The sequence below is a fragment of the Poecile atricapillus genome, chromosome W (genome assembly GCF_030490865.1).
Source record: "Poecile atricapillus isolate bPoeAtr1 chromosome W, bPoeAtr1.hap1, whole genome shotgun sequence".
NCBI lineage: Eukaryota > Metazoa > Chordata > Aves > Passeriformes > Paridae > Poecile > Poecile atricapillus.
This window is the reverse complement of record NC_081288.1, coordinates 106,148,019-106,161,448: the sequence shown is the minus strand read 5'-3', so window position 1 is coordinate 106,161,448 and position 13,430 is coordinate 106,148,019.

The following is a 13,430-nucleotide window of genomic DNA, read 5'->3' as shown; positions in this document are numbered from 1 at the left end:
GAGCAGATTTGAAAAACATCCCACTGGAACAGGCAGACTGGGAGCTGTTTACAGATGGAAGCAGTTTTGTGGAGAACGGGACCAGATACGCTGGATATGCGGTAACAACAACAGGTGCAGTGGTGGAGGCAAAGGCCTTGCCAGCAAACACATCTGCCCAACGAGCAGAACTGGTTGCTTTAACCAGAGCATTAGAGCTGAGTGAAGGGAAGAAAGTAAATATCTGGACTGATTCAAAATACGCTTTTGGAGTGGTGCATGTACATGGGGCACTGTGGAAAGAAAGAGGACTGCTGTCTTCCCAAGGCACACACATTAAACATCAAGATGCAGTCCTGCAATTAATAAAAGCAGTGCAAAAGCCTGAGCAAGTGGCAATTATGCACTGCAAAGCACACCAATCAGGAAATTCCAAGATTTGTGAAGGGAATCGGAAGGCAGACTGGACAGCACGACAGGCTGCCCGGAAAATGCAAACCACAATGGCATTGATACCTTTAAAAGTTAATGTATCTCAATTTAATTTGCCCCCAAAACCAAAATATTCAGTAGAAGATGAGAAATTAGGACGTTTGCTAAATGCACAAAAGAATTCAGAAGGGTGGTATGTAACTGCACAAGGACAAATAGTGTTACCCCCCCTTGATAATGAGAGAAGTTTTACAAATTAAACATAATGAATGTCATTGGGGTGCAGAGGCATTGGTAAAACTGCTAAAACAAAAGTTAATCTCAGTACGGATGCTAACAATGGCAAAATCAGTAATGTCAAAATGTGAAATCTGCCTGAAAAACAACCCGGTGGCTAGACGCCAAGCACAGCTAGGGAGGATTAGGATGGGAATAGAACCAGGAGACTATTGGCAGGTAGATTTTGTAGAATTGCCAAGGACTCGAGGATACAAATATTTGTTAGTAGGGGTTGACACATTTTCAGGATGGCCAGAAGCCCTTCCCTGTCGCACAAATCAAGCAAAGGAAACGGTTAAGTGGTTATTACAGGAGATCATTCCCAGGTTTGGGGTACCCTTAGGGATATCATCAGATAGGGGGCCTCATTTTATAGCAACAATAGTAAAAGAAATAAGTAGATGGCTGGGAATAACCTGGGACCTCCACACGCCATGGAGACCCCAATCAAGTGGACAGGTAGAGAAAATGAATCAAACACTAAAGAGGCAAATCAGCAAAATATGCCAAGAAGCCAAATTGAAGTGGCCCCAGGCTTTGCCAATAGCATTGTTAAGGATTCGGATAAAACCAAGGAGTGGAATGTCAGTTAGTCCCTATGAGATATTGTATGGGAAACCATATGAATCTCCTGAACCCAACCCAAATGCACATGTCACAGGGAAACAAGAGGTCTATAATTATGTTCTTTCTCTTGGGAAAACTTTAGCCCGGCTCTGGAGCACCCTCGTGTGGAACAGACCACTGACCCTCGAGAATCCAGTTCATGATATACATCCAGGAGACGAGGTGTACATTAAAAATTGGAATGAAGAACCACTGAAAGAAAAGTGGACTGGGCCCCATCAGGTACTGTTGACCACCTTCACAGCAGTGAAAGTAGCTGGTGTGGACCCCTGGATTCACTATACCCGAGTGAAGAAAATTCGTTCCAGATTACAGACTGTGTAAACTGTAGGACCAACAAAGCTGCAGATAAGATGCATTTAATTGCTTTAAGGGTGTTAATAGTAGTTGTGCCAATGCTCATTTTATGGTTATTGATGTCTTTGAGATGTGGAATGCAAAAAGGTCAAATAATCACTCTTCATTCTAGAATGAAGAGAGAAATGCAAGCAAAAACACAAGTGATAAGAATTTCCAATGAAATTCGGGCTGAGAATGTGATAATTTTACTAATTGTATTTTTAGTAATTTGGTTAGTTTACAGCATCTTAAAAAGAGAAATACAGAAGAAAACGTCCTGGAACCAGAAGATAATAAAGGCACTGACGCGAGACCCACACCCACCATCTTCCGGTTCTCGATTTTGTGACAGCATCCAGGACAACGTTTACATCAATCGAGGATTTGAAGAACACCAAGTATAAACTCAGAAACAAAGGACTGTATCAAGTGAAAACATTTGCACTTATGGTGAAGTGAAAATGCTTTCAAAGGGGGGGAATGATAGTAAAAGGTCTTAAAACTTTAGAAAATTCGGGGACTTAAGTTTGGAAAGCCCTGGGAAAAGCAGGCCCTGGGAAACAGTAGGTCTTGTGCTTGCTAAAGACCAGGTCAAGCTGCACCTGTGTAGTTAGTATGTGGTAAATGATACAATTGTTAGATGTGGTTAGATATAATTATTGTTTAGAGAACATGGGGAACCATGTTAGGGGGCTAAGGGGGAATCACGAGAAATTCATGCTTGGGTAAAAACAATGCATACAATAGAACAATGTAAGTTTAATAATTAATATGTAAGTTGCATAATGATAGAGTATAAAATATGTTCAACTCGAAAACTCAAATCGGGTCAGATTTGGGTATGTGTACCCCTGACACCCAGAGCTCTTTAAATAAAGCACCTTCATATAACCATTCGTGGTTGTGTGTGATCCTGAACGCTAACATTATCATCCCCAGGGTCCTATACCACTCCAAAGAAGAAGTGAACCAATACCTTGAGCGAGCAGGCCACCTTCAGAAAAGAGAGCTGTTGACAGGACTGTCAATAGCAATGCTGCTCGGCTTGGGAGTGACCGGAGCAGCCACGGGTGTCTCCGCTCTGGCAACCCAGAGTCAGAGTCTCTCTCAGCTACAAATGACTGTAGATGAAGATCTACAGAGAATTGAGAAATCCATATCCTTTTTAGAAAAGTCAGTCTCCTCACTCTCTGAAGTTGTTTTGCAGAACAGGCGAGGTCTCGACCTATTCATGCAGCAAGGAGGCCTCTGCATCGCCCTGAAAGAAGAGTGCTACTTCTACACAGACCACACCGGAGTAGTGAGAGACACCATAGCAGAGCTACGAAACAGGCTGTCTCAGCGGAAGGCAGAGAGAAAAGCCCAGCAAAGCTGGTTCCAATCTTGGTTCGATCAGTCTCCGTGGCTGACCACCCTGGTGTCTACCCTGATTGGACCAGTTGTGATGATTTTACTTGTGCTAATCTTTGGACCATGTATTTTAAATAAGCTTGTGTCCTTTGTTAAGAGCCGACTAGAAAAAGTTAACATTTTGTTTATAGAAAGGCAACAGATGCTTTAAAATATACTTAGTCACTGCATGTGCTTTATATTTACCAATGAAAATTGTAGTATCTATTTTATAAGCTTTTAGCTTTTTAGTTAAGTATAGTGTATTTTGTATTTTACTCGATTTTATATTATCCATTTTTAAAACTTTTATAATATAGATAAGTTAGACAAAGTGTTTAGAGATACGTATATAAAAAATAACATTAGAATTTTTTAAGACTAATATACCTTATATATTAGCAAATTAGTTATTCATAGAGAGGAGGGAATATGTTGTAGTCTAGGGCATAGCGGAGCTGAAGAATTCGGGATGTAACGGAAAGCTAGTAACCCACCCCTCTCTATTAGGATAGTAAAGTCTTCTGCAATTAGCCAATAGCACCTAACTGTGACGTATGCAGAAGGGAGTAACACAATGACCCTAGGCTATAAAATGTTAAATTCCCCTGCAATAAAACGCCATATTCGCCATCCATCACATTGATGCTGTGGGTTATGGTCCGTGTGACTGGAGATAGCCACCGTGCTGGCTCTAGCCAGGGTTTCTGTCTTGCTTGAAAAACGACACCCCGGGAGCTCACACCTGTGGCCCACTGGGGACTGGGCCTCAGCACTATCCAGCACCAGAGGGACTGATAAGAACCTGAACAGGCTGAGCTACACCACATGAAAAGGACTTTTCTTCCTAGATTTGCCATCCCATCGAACAGTGAGAGGTTTTATTGTTTAATATTATTCAATTTCTGTTAAATAAACAGTTTTTTCCACTTATCTCCAAAGAAATCTCTTTTCTCCTGAACCAGTTGGGGGGAGGGATTGTTTGGATTTTGCTTTCTTGGGAGAAGCCCATTTAGAGGTTCTCTCCCAAATTTTCCCTGAACTAGGACACTTATTCTTGTATTTCTGTTAATAAACTTTCTTTATTCCTTTTAAGTTTTAAGCCTGTTTAGCCCTTCTCCTAATCCATATCTCACAGCAAGAAATAAGTTTTCTGGTGATTCTTAGCTAGTGCTAAAACCACCACACTAGGTAAAGAGGGCTCACAGTCTGGCTGTACTTAGGAATGTGTATTCTCTAAAAACCTATAGCACCTAAGAAAGCTTGTGTTTCCTTCTTGCTGGTTGGTGGAAACATTCCTATGATCTTGTTGATGACCTCAGTGGGAATCTGATGTTGTCCATCTTGCCACTTTACCCCCAGGAACTGGATCTCTCGAGCAGGTCTTTTGACTTTGTTCTTGATGGCGAAACCAGCTTTTAGCAGAATCTGGATGATCCTCTCTCCTTTCTCAAATACTTCCATTGCTATGTTCCCCCACACAATGATGTCATTGATGTCGTGCAGATGCTCTGGAGCCTCACCCTTTTCCAGTGCAGCCTGGATCAGTCTATGGCAGATGGTGGGGCTGTGTTTCTACCACTGGGGCAGTCAGTTCCAGGTGTACTGCACGCCCCTCCAGGTGAAAGCAAACTGAGGCCTGCATTTTGCTGCCAGAGGAATGGAGAAAAATGCATTGGCAATGTCAATAGTGGCGTACCACTTAGCTGCCTTGGACTACAGCTCACACTGGAGTTCCAGCATGCCCAGCATGGCAGTGCTCAGCGGTGGAGCCACTTAATTCAAGGCACAATAGTCCACAGTTAATCTCCATTCTCTGTCAGACTTGTGCACAGGCCAAATGGGGCTGTTGAAGGGTGAGTGGGTTTTGCTGACCACCCCTTGGCTCTCCAGCTCTCGGATCATCTTGTGGATGGGGATCACAGCATCTCGATTCATCCGATACTGCCGGCAGTGCACCGTCGAGGTGGCAATTGGTACTCGTTGCTCTTCCACCTTCAGAAGTCCCACTGAAGATGGGTTCTCTGATAGTCCAGGCAAGGCGTTCAATTGCTTAATGTCTTCTGCTTCCACAGCACCTATTCCAAAAGCCCACCTGAGTCCCTTTGGGTCTTTGTAATAGCCATTCTGAAGGAAGTCTATGCCCAGAATACACGGGGCCTCGGGGCCAGTCACAATGGGATTTTTCTGCCACTCTTTCCCAGTCAGGCTCACCTCAGCTTCCAACAGAATCAATTGCTGTGATCCACCCATGACGCCGGCAAGGGAAACATGTTCTGCCCCACATGTCCCAATGGCATTAGGGTACACTGTGCACCAGTATCAACTAAAGGTTCATATTTTTGTGGCTCTGATGTGCCAGGCCATTGGATCCACACCATCCAAAAGACCCAGTTTCCCCATGCCTCTTCCTGGCTAGAGGCAGGGCCCCTCTAGCACTGGTTATCATCTCTTTCCTGGACATACATGCTAGAGGTTCCTTCAAGGGGATCTGACAGATCATCCTCCCTTCTGTAATATCTGGCAGTTTGGTTGTGGGAGGTTGAGGCTACTTTCACTTTAGTGGAACTTTTCTGGTTAGTGTTTCCCTCCCTGAGATGATGCACCTGTGCTGCCAGGGCAGAAGTAGGTTACCCATCTGTCATGGTTTTAAAACAGTAACTAAAAAAATTACTTATTTCTTGCTGTGAGATATGGATTAGAGCAAGAGCAAAACAGGCTTAAAACTTAAAAAGGAATAAAGTTTATTAACAAACTACAAGAATAAGGACACCAGAATAAACTTCCAGAAAACCCTTTTTATCCCCTACTACCCACCATTCCTTTGTTCACATGACAACATAGAGACAAAAAGTTTGGAACTTTGGTGTTTAAAACAGTCCCAATTCCTGCTAGAGACTTTTCATCAGTCTTTGTAGAGAAACAGAAGTTTTCTTCTGCTAATCTATGGAGTTTTCCACAAGAAAGCTATTTCTGTTATAGCTTTTTATTTTTCTGATGCCAGCTGTCCAGAAATCTTGTCATCAGTTCACTCCTCCCATTTCACATCACTCTGAGGTGTGTTATGGGTCAATGAGTCTAGGGATGTTATTTTTAAGGATGAGTTATTCAAAGGCAAAAGTTCTCTTCATCTGTTTCTGTGAGCTTCTCTGGAAACAGTTTTCTCATTGGCTCTCAAGGCCTTAAATCTTCAACTATTACTCTATCTCACTTTGTTCCAGCACCTCACTGTATCACAATTACTCTACCTTTTGCTCAAAATCCAAACTTTGAACACTCCTTTCTTCCCAATATACTCTGTCATGAATTAAAGAAGTTTTTTCAAGACCCTATTGCCCATCTCCATTGCTTTAACAGAAAAATATTTCAGCTTATAAAGCATCTCCTTATTCTCTACCTTTTCTGAAGCTTAATTCTATTCTTTACTGTCTCTAATAGTTTATAAAGTCTTTTTACATGTTGATTACTCTCTTTTTCTCTCTCTGGATAAAAGGATTAATCTGCAAGTCTCATCTGGGTAATGAAAGGGTTAAAATCTTGCCCAGGCTTTTGTAGATGGTTCTGTGATCTCTGCCGGAGCAGCAACTGGAGCTGTCTTCGATAGAAGATTCTTCATGGCTGCTCTGGAGAGTGTGGTCGCTGTCTCAGCCTGCCGCAGGTCAAGAGCTTTTTTTTTCTTTCTTTACTCAGCAGTCTCTGGTGAATTCCGTCACGGCAAAAAACTGCAACCAAGCCAGGGACCGGCCTGGAACGGCCAGAGCCCAGGGCAAGCCTCGCAGGCCCCATCTCCCGGCCGGGAGCCTCTGGGCCCAGCCCAGCCCCCGCCCGGGCCGCATGGCCTGGGCAGGGAACAGGAGGCCAGCTGGAGCTCTGTTACCTTTCACAGCCAGGAAACCAAGAGACAAAGAAATTCCCAGGCTTAGGTCTTAAGGTGGTGTTCACAGGTTGATCCCACTTTTCAATGGTCAAAACTGCTGTCAGTTCTTAGAAATGACCGATAATTGGTCAGGAGAAAAAGACTCCCATCAGTCACCAGCAGCTTCAACTTCCTTAGCTCTCAAAACTATCTTAAAGGTAAAGCCACCCCATGACATCATCCCACTTTCCCATGTCTTCCCCATGGCCATGTAGACAGAACCACAGCTCAGCTTGTGGGGTGTACCCTCTCTCTCTAGCTGGGGGATGTTGGGCTCAGACTTTGGAGCCTGTGACTCTCACTGGTGCCGTATGGCAACTGTTCTTCCTCATCTCCTTCCTCATTTCCCTCATCTCCTCTTGGAGGGTCTTAATCACATCAGAGACCTGAGCCTGCATTGTGCTATTGATCATACTCTCGAAATTTCTAAGTTTGTTGGCAACAGAACCCACTGTCTCTCAGTCACTATCGGTATTAATTGTTGCAATGAAGGTGGTGTATTGGGATGGCCCTAGACTTGCCAGATTCTACAACATCTGCCCAGTGCACTTGACTTTGTCGGGGTCATTATCATGCTGTCTGCCCCTCCTAAAAAGTACCTCCAATACTGCCACTTCTCTCAGCTGTTGGATCTCTTCCTCAAGGGTCTTCCAGCTCATTCTATGATGATACTGCTGCATTCTCTCTCTGTAGACAAATATCTCTCACACTCATTAAAAGCCGGTCCCAGAGGGAAAGGGGCTCTGACTCCCTTACAAATACCTGATTCACACCTGAGTCTTTGGCCAAGGGTCCCAAATTCCCTGCCTCATCACTATCCAGTTGCACGCCTGTACCCATAAGGTCCCAGACCTGAAGTAACCAGGTTGTATAAGCCTCATGCCCCCATCTCACAATGTCTTTTTGCAGATTACAGAGACTCTCATACATCAGGGACTCAATGATGATCTCAACCTCTGGCTCCCCTGTGGGTTGTGAAGGCCCTCCTTTCCTTTCTTATCCTTATAATGGGGTGCTGTGATTTCATCTTAGACTTCTTAGATTCCACAGGGGCAACTGCTGCTGGCTGTGACTGCCCTTGTGGTTCAGTTGGAACCCGGACGGTTGTAACGTCTGTGGGTTCCACTGCGGTACAATTAGACTCTCTCTCTTCGAGGCAAGGGGAGGGTTTCCCAACAGCTGAGGAAATGCACTCCTTTAGCATCTGCCCCATCTCGAGAATCTGTCTCACCAGAACCCACACCCAAACTGGGTGGTTCATTTCTGAGGTGGGCTGTGGGTCTGGGTCAGGCTCTGGTGCAGTATCCCTAGTTCCCAAGGCAGTGTCAGGTTCTGGTGCAGCATTCCTAGTCTCTGGGATACGTGTCAGGGTAGTTGTCCAAGTCCATCTCCCCTTATCTCTGAATGCTAAATGGAACAGGCCTATCAGCAACGCCTGCCACTGTATGATATTATTAGCACCTAGAGAAGATTTTAACCCTTCGAAAACTGGTGGGGTAGGCCCAAGGAACTGGGTGAAAGGTTGGGAGAAGATTTTCCCTGCTGTAATTTCTTCACAGTAGGTACCATTATTAAAGTAACCCCAAAAACATCCAGTTAGTGTGTGATAACTCTCAATCCATGTGCCCACGTTCCAGAGGAAGTTAAACATCTATGAATTCCTCACTTTATCAACCCACATAACAAACTGGATAACAACCACAGTCGCCTTAGTTATAAGACTCATGTTTAGGTAAGGTGCAGCAAATGGGAGAAATATAGCCGTGACCACAGGCCACCCGAACCTGGCTAAGCTAGACCACATGGTTCTACCTAACAAGGTATCTATATCTAGCACACAAAAATTAGGTTATTTAAGAACTGTTGTTCCTTTTTCACCCTTTTTCTCTCAGTGCCCTCAGGTCCCACCATTGGGGGCCAAAATCTGTCCTGGTTTGGAAGACAGATGTCTGCTAGGGAGGGAAGGAGCATCCCTTGGAATGAAAAATGTAAACCTCTTCCCCTTGAATTACTATAATTTTGAAATCAAGGGGCTCTGAAGCAAAGAAATGGGATAGGAATAACAGTTATTTACTGGTATGTATAACAAGGCAAACAAACAACAATAACTATGGCATTAATGTAGTAAAATATTTTAACAGAGTAAAAGCATGATATTTTAGTAAAAGCCTGTCTGTACAAGCCAGCCTTTGGTATTAATGATAATATTAAAGGTAGTGTCCTGGAAACTCTCCTGAAGCAGTGAGAATGAAAGAAAAACAATAGCCTTGTGTATTGGGGAAAGAATGTAAACCATATGTATTAATCAGTAGTATCTTGCTAAGCCCGCAGACCCTGTCAGACCCTATAAAAGTGTGCTAAAGACAGAAATAAATGACATTCGCCATACTTCTGTGAAGACTCGGCTGAATAGTCTGAGCGGTTTATCAATATCTGGTGCTCCAATCAGGGACCCTGTGTGTGCAGAGGGATTTGGCAGGTCCATGCACGGAGAGATGCAGACGCAGTCTGGTGGAGCAGATCCGTGTGCAGGAGGACGTGGACGTGGGCCGCTGGGGGAAGCCGCTGGGGGAAGGAGCTGGGGCGAAGACCGAGGGCAAATGCGCATCGGCACCCAGAAGGAGGGGTCGCTCCCCTTCCCTTGCCCATGGACGCAAAGAATGGATGAGTTTGCGGCAGCACAAACTGCTTCTAAACATTATCGTTAAACGAAGCGAAGCAGTCAAGGATATGGACATTGAAAGCTCATTTTATGGGCTAGAGATAATAAGCGCAGGCGCCCCCAGGTCCAGCTGCTGCCTTTTGCAGCAAAAGAATGGAAAGACATAGGAGATTTGTTGTGGAAGACAACGATTACAGGGAAAAGCAAGGACACTGTCTCTCAGTCCAACTTGGCAGATTGTAATTAATACCTTAAAAAACAGGAAACCGAGACATGCTCAGGCTGAGAGCACTGTAATTCTACCTGTGTCAAAGCAGCAGCCGTCTTTACCTCCCACTGCTGGGTGAGCATTCCTGTCTATGCTGCCCTTGGACAGAGGGAGGGAGAGTCAGAGAAAAGAAAATAAGGAGAAAGCAGCTCCACAGCAAATGCTGAAACAACGAACAGAATCTCTTCAGCAATGGCAGGATGTGATACATCCTGACCTATTTGCTCCACCTTTGGAGACACTTTTAACACTACAATCTTATTTAAGTTCCAACTTTACTACCCTGGAAGAAGAGAAGCCAGATATAAATTGGTTTCTATGTGAACCAGGGGGACATGGGGGGAAGCACTGAAGTGTGCACAGAGAACAAAGGCACCCCCAGGGCAGAGGCAGTGCAGAAAAAGCTCCAAGGCCATGCTGGACAAAGATCAGCATTTACAGAAACAGTTGAGCAGAAACAGGTGGCTCAGACAGCTTCAAAGAGAGACAAGATAGCCAAAAAATTGCTAACTATATGGTATCTAATTCTAAATTCATCACTGTAATTAAAAGTTGATAAGTTGCAATGATCATTGTTGTTACCACCTGGCCATGAGAGACTTTTCGTGTAACATCACCTGCTTTTGTAAAATCATGCCCTTTTTCCTTTATCTGTGAACAACGAGAGAAATATTGAGAGAAAGAAATGCATTTGTTAAAGTTAACTTTGTGAGGGTTTTTTTCTCTCTCCGTTTTTTCCCTCTGTGAAAGTATGTGGGGGATGTGTTGCCTTCAGCAAGGCAGACACCGTGGTTCAGGAACAGCACAGTGGCCTTCCCTGGCCACTCGGTCCAAACTGCACACAACATCAATGTGATAGATGGCAGAAATGGCGTTTACTGCTGGAGAATTTGACACTTTATAACCTAGGTTCACAGTGTTACTCCCATCTGCTTTCACCACAGCTAGGTGCTATTGGCTAATTACGGGGCAATTACCATACACTATGGAGGAGGGGGGTGACTATCTTTCCGTTACATCCTGAAATCTTCCGAGCGCTGTGCCCTAGCTTCCCACAGGATGTAAAGAAAGATAACAGCAGAGCAGCAGCAGCAGAGCGGGCAGTTCACCCCCCCCCCCCCGCCCCAACTCCCTCTTTAAGAAAAAGCACTGGGACAGTACCCAGTTTGTTAAGAAGTCATGATTCATTGGTTTTTTAAAATGTTTTTATATACCCTATTAGAGTTAATTTTGTGCTTTAAGTAATTATGAGTTTATGCAGTTGCAGTTTTTTAGAGTTTTACTAGAGAATTTGTTGTGATTCTTTGAAAGTTCAAAAAGCCCCTTTTTAAAAAGTGTTTAAGGTGAATATTAACAGAAGTAAAAGTTACCTTGCAATAATTAGTTTTAAAACCTAATGTTAAAATATTGAATGATTTAAAGTTGCTAGTAAAACAACCTTCCAATTAATGTTATCTACAAAAGATATTTATGGCTCAAAAAATAATTAGCTAGGAGAATTTCACTGTGCAAGACAAAGTGAAGTATATGTTACCCATTTGTTTGTTTTTCCACAATTTTAATAAGATAATTTTAATGAGAATTTTTTTTGTTATAAAGGACATGTATAACAGCATATATATACCAATTTGGACTTTGGATTTTAATTAAAAGTTAGACTTGATGTTTTTGAAAAGTGCTACAAAAGCTGAATGGCAACTTGCCAAATCCTGTGATGTTGTGGTTTTTCTCTAGTAAAACTGCCCTTTAAAATCCTCACCAATTTAAGCATATACTAGGCAAATTTCTGTTATGAATAAGTTTTTTTAATAACAATTACAATTATTCTGAGTTATTTTTAAAGCCAAATGACATAAAATTGTGATGTATTTGCTACATTTTATAATCTTTATAGTGAATTCATGTTGCTGTTATATTGTGTTTAAAAAGTATATGCCAAAATTTCAGTTGCCTTTTTATAATAATAGAGTAAGATTAAGTTATGCTTTTATTTGATATAGATTAAGTGTTAATAGAATTAAGCAAAGTTAAGTTTTATTATGTTTAAGTTTGAATGTTTTTAAGTTTTATAACTTTGATTTTCTTTAAAGGTTTTGTTATTTCCTTTTGTTATAATTAATTTTTACCAGGTTTAAATATTGTTTAATTTAAATTGTTTTACATTTTATTGGAGATGCTTTTTTAAACTGCAAAGTATAGTTATTTTCCTAGAGATGAAGATGACTACGACTGAAACAGCTGTGATAGAACGCTGATGAACACCTGCTTGTGGATAGAAGTGAATGCAGTCTGTGACACCCTTGACTTCATCGAAGTTCTACTGTTTGTTGCAATCTCTGCAGTTTTTGTTTGTTATAGCTTTCTTATTTTTCAGTGTTTCCAGAATTCCCAGAAAATGTAGCATTGCTGAGGGTCAGCTGCCATGGGAGAGGCTTCAGATTAAACCAACTGTTGCATGGTTTAATTGGTCTGGTACCTAAGGCTTCTGATCATTTGCTTTGTACGAATGTATTTTAATAGTTTGCTGTGCTTTAAGTATCTCATAGCTGCTGCTATTGAGAACCTTGTTTTGAAATTGAGTTAAGAGGCATCTTTCCAGTTTAAAGCCTAAGGCCCTGGCCAAGCCTTGACTTTACCTGGATGGAATGTTTGCCTACAGATCCAGATGTTTTCTGTACCAAATCAGTATTTGAGTCGCTTTTTGGCTTAGCAATTTGACCCTATTAATATGACAGCTGGATCAATTTTGAAGTGGGCTTGGAGAATCATTTCTGGAGGTGGTTATCCAATCCTTCACTGATTTTTTTTTGTTTCCGTTTCTTTGCAGACTATGAGATGTTGGTGCAGTGTTTTATTAGTTAATAGTAATTTTATATCACATATGTTATTAATAATGTTTATGATTTGATTAATTTTTAACTGTTATAAGTTTTTTTATTAATTGTGTATGTAGTTTTGCGTTGATATTGATGTGTATGACAGAAGTACATCTCATTATATTTTTTTTTTTAAAAGGGGGGAATTGATGCCCTAAAAGCATTTGATTGGTGTAATATGTGCATTAGAAATTTGGACCACAATAATGAAATATTTATATTGAAAGTTTAGAAAGATCATATAATCTAAATTTACAATTGGATGCACCACAGCTAAGCCAAAATGATTCATTGACTTCAAGGGGAGAAGTGTCTGTGTTTTGCTGACAGGTTCAAAACGGTCACCTGTTCATCTGACCAGACTGTCTGAAAACATGAGATCCAGTGAACGGAGACATCACCACACAACCTTGGTACTACAGATAAGATCAGAAGTGGACCTGTCAGGACACAGTTGTGTCTGAAAACTACACAGACAGTTTACCAACAGAAATTTTATGTTGTTATTATGATGTTGTGTCTTTAGCAATTTTTTTCAGTTATTCTCTGTTTTAAGATTTAAAAGGATGTGAATAACAACCTGAACATTGATGCCCTCAGTCAGTCACTGATCAGCTGCCAGCTGACGTCACCAGAGCAGCAGATGTTCCAAGACTGAATCGC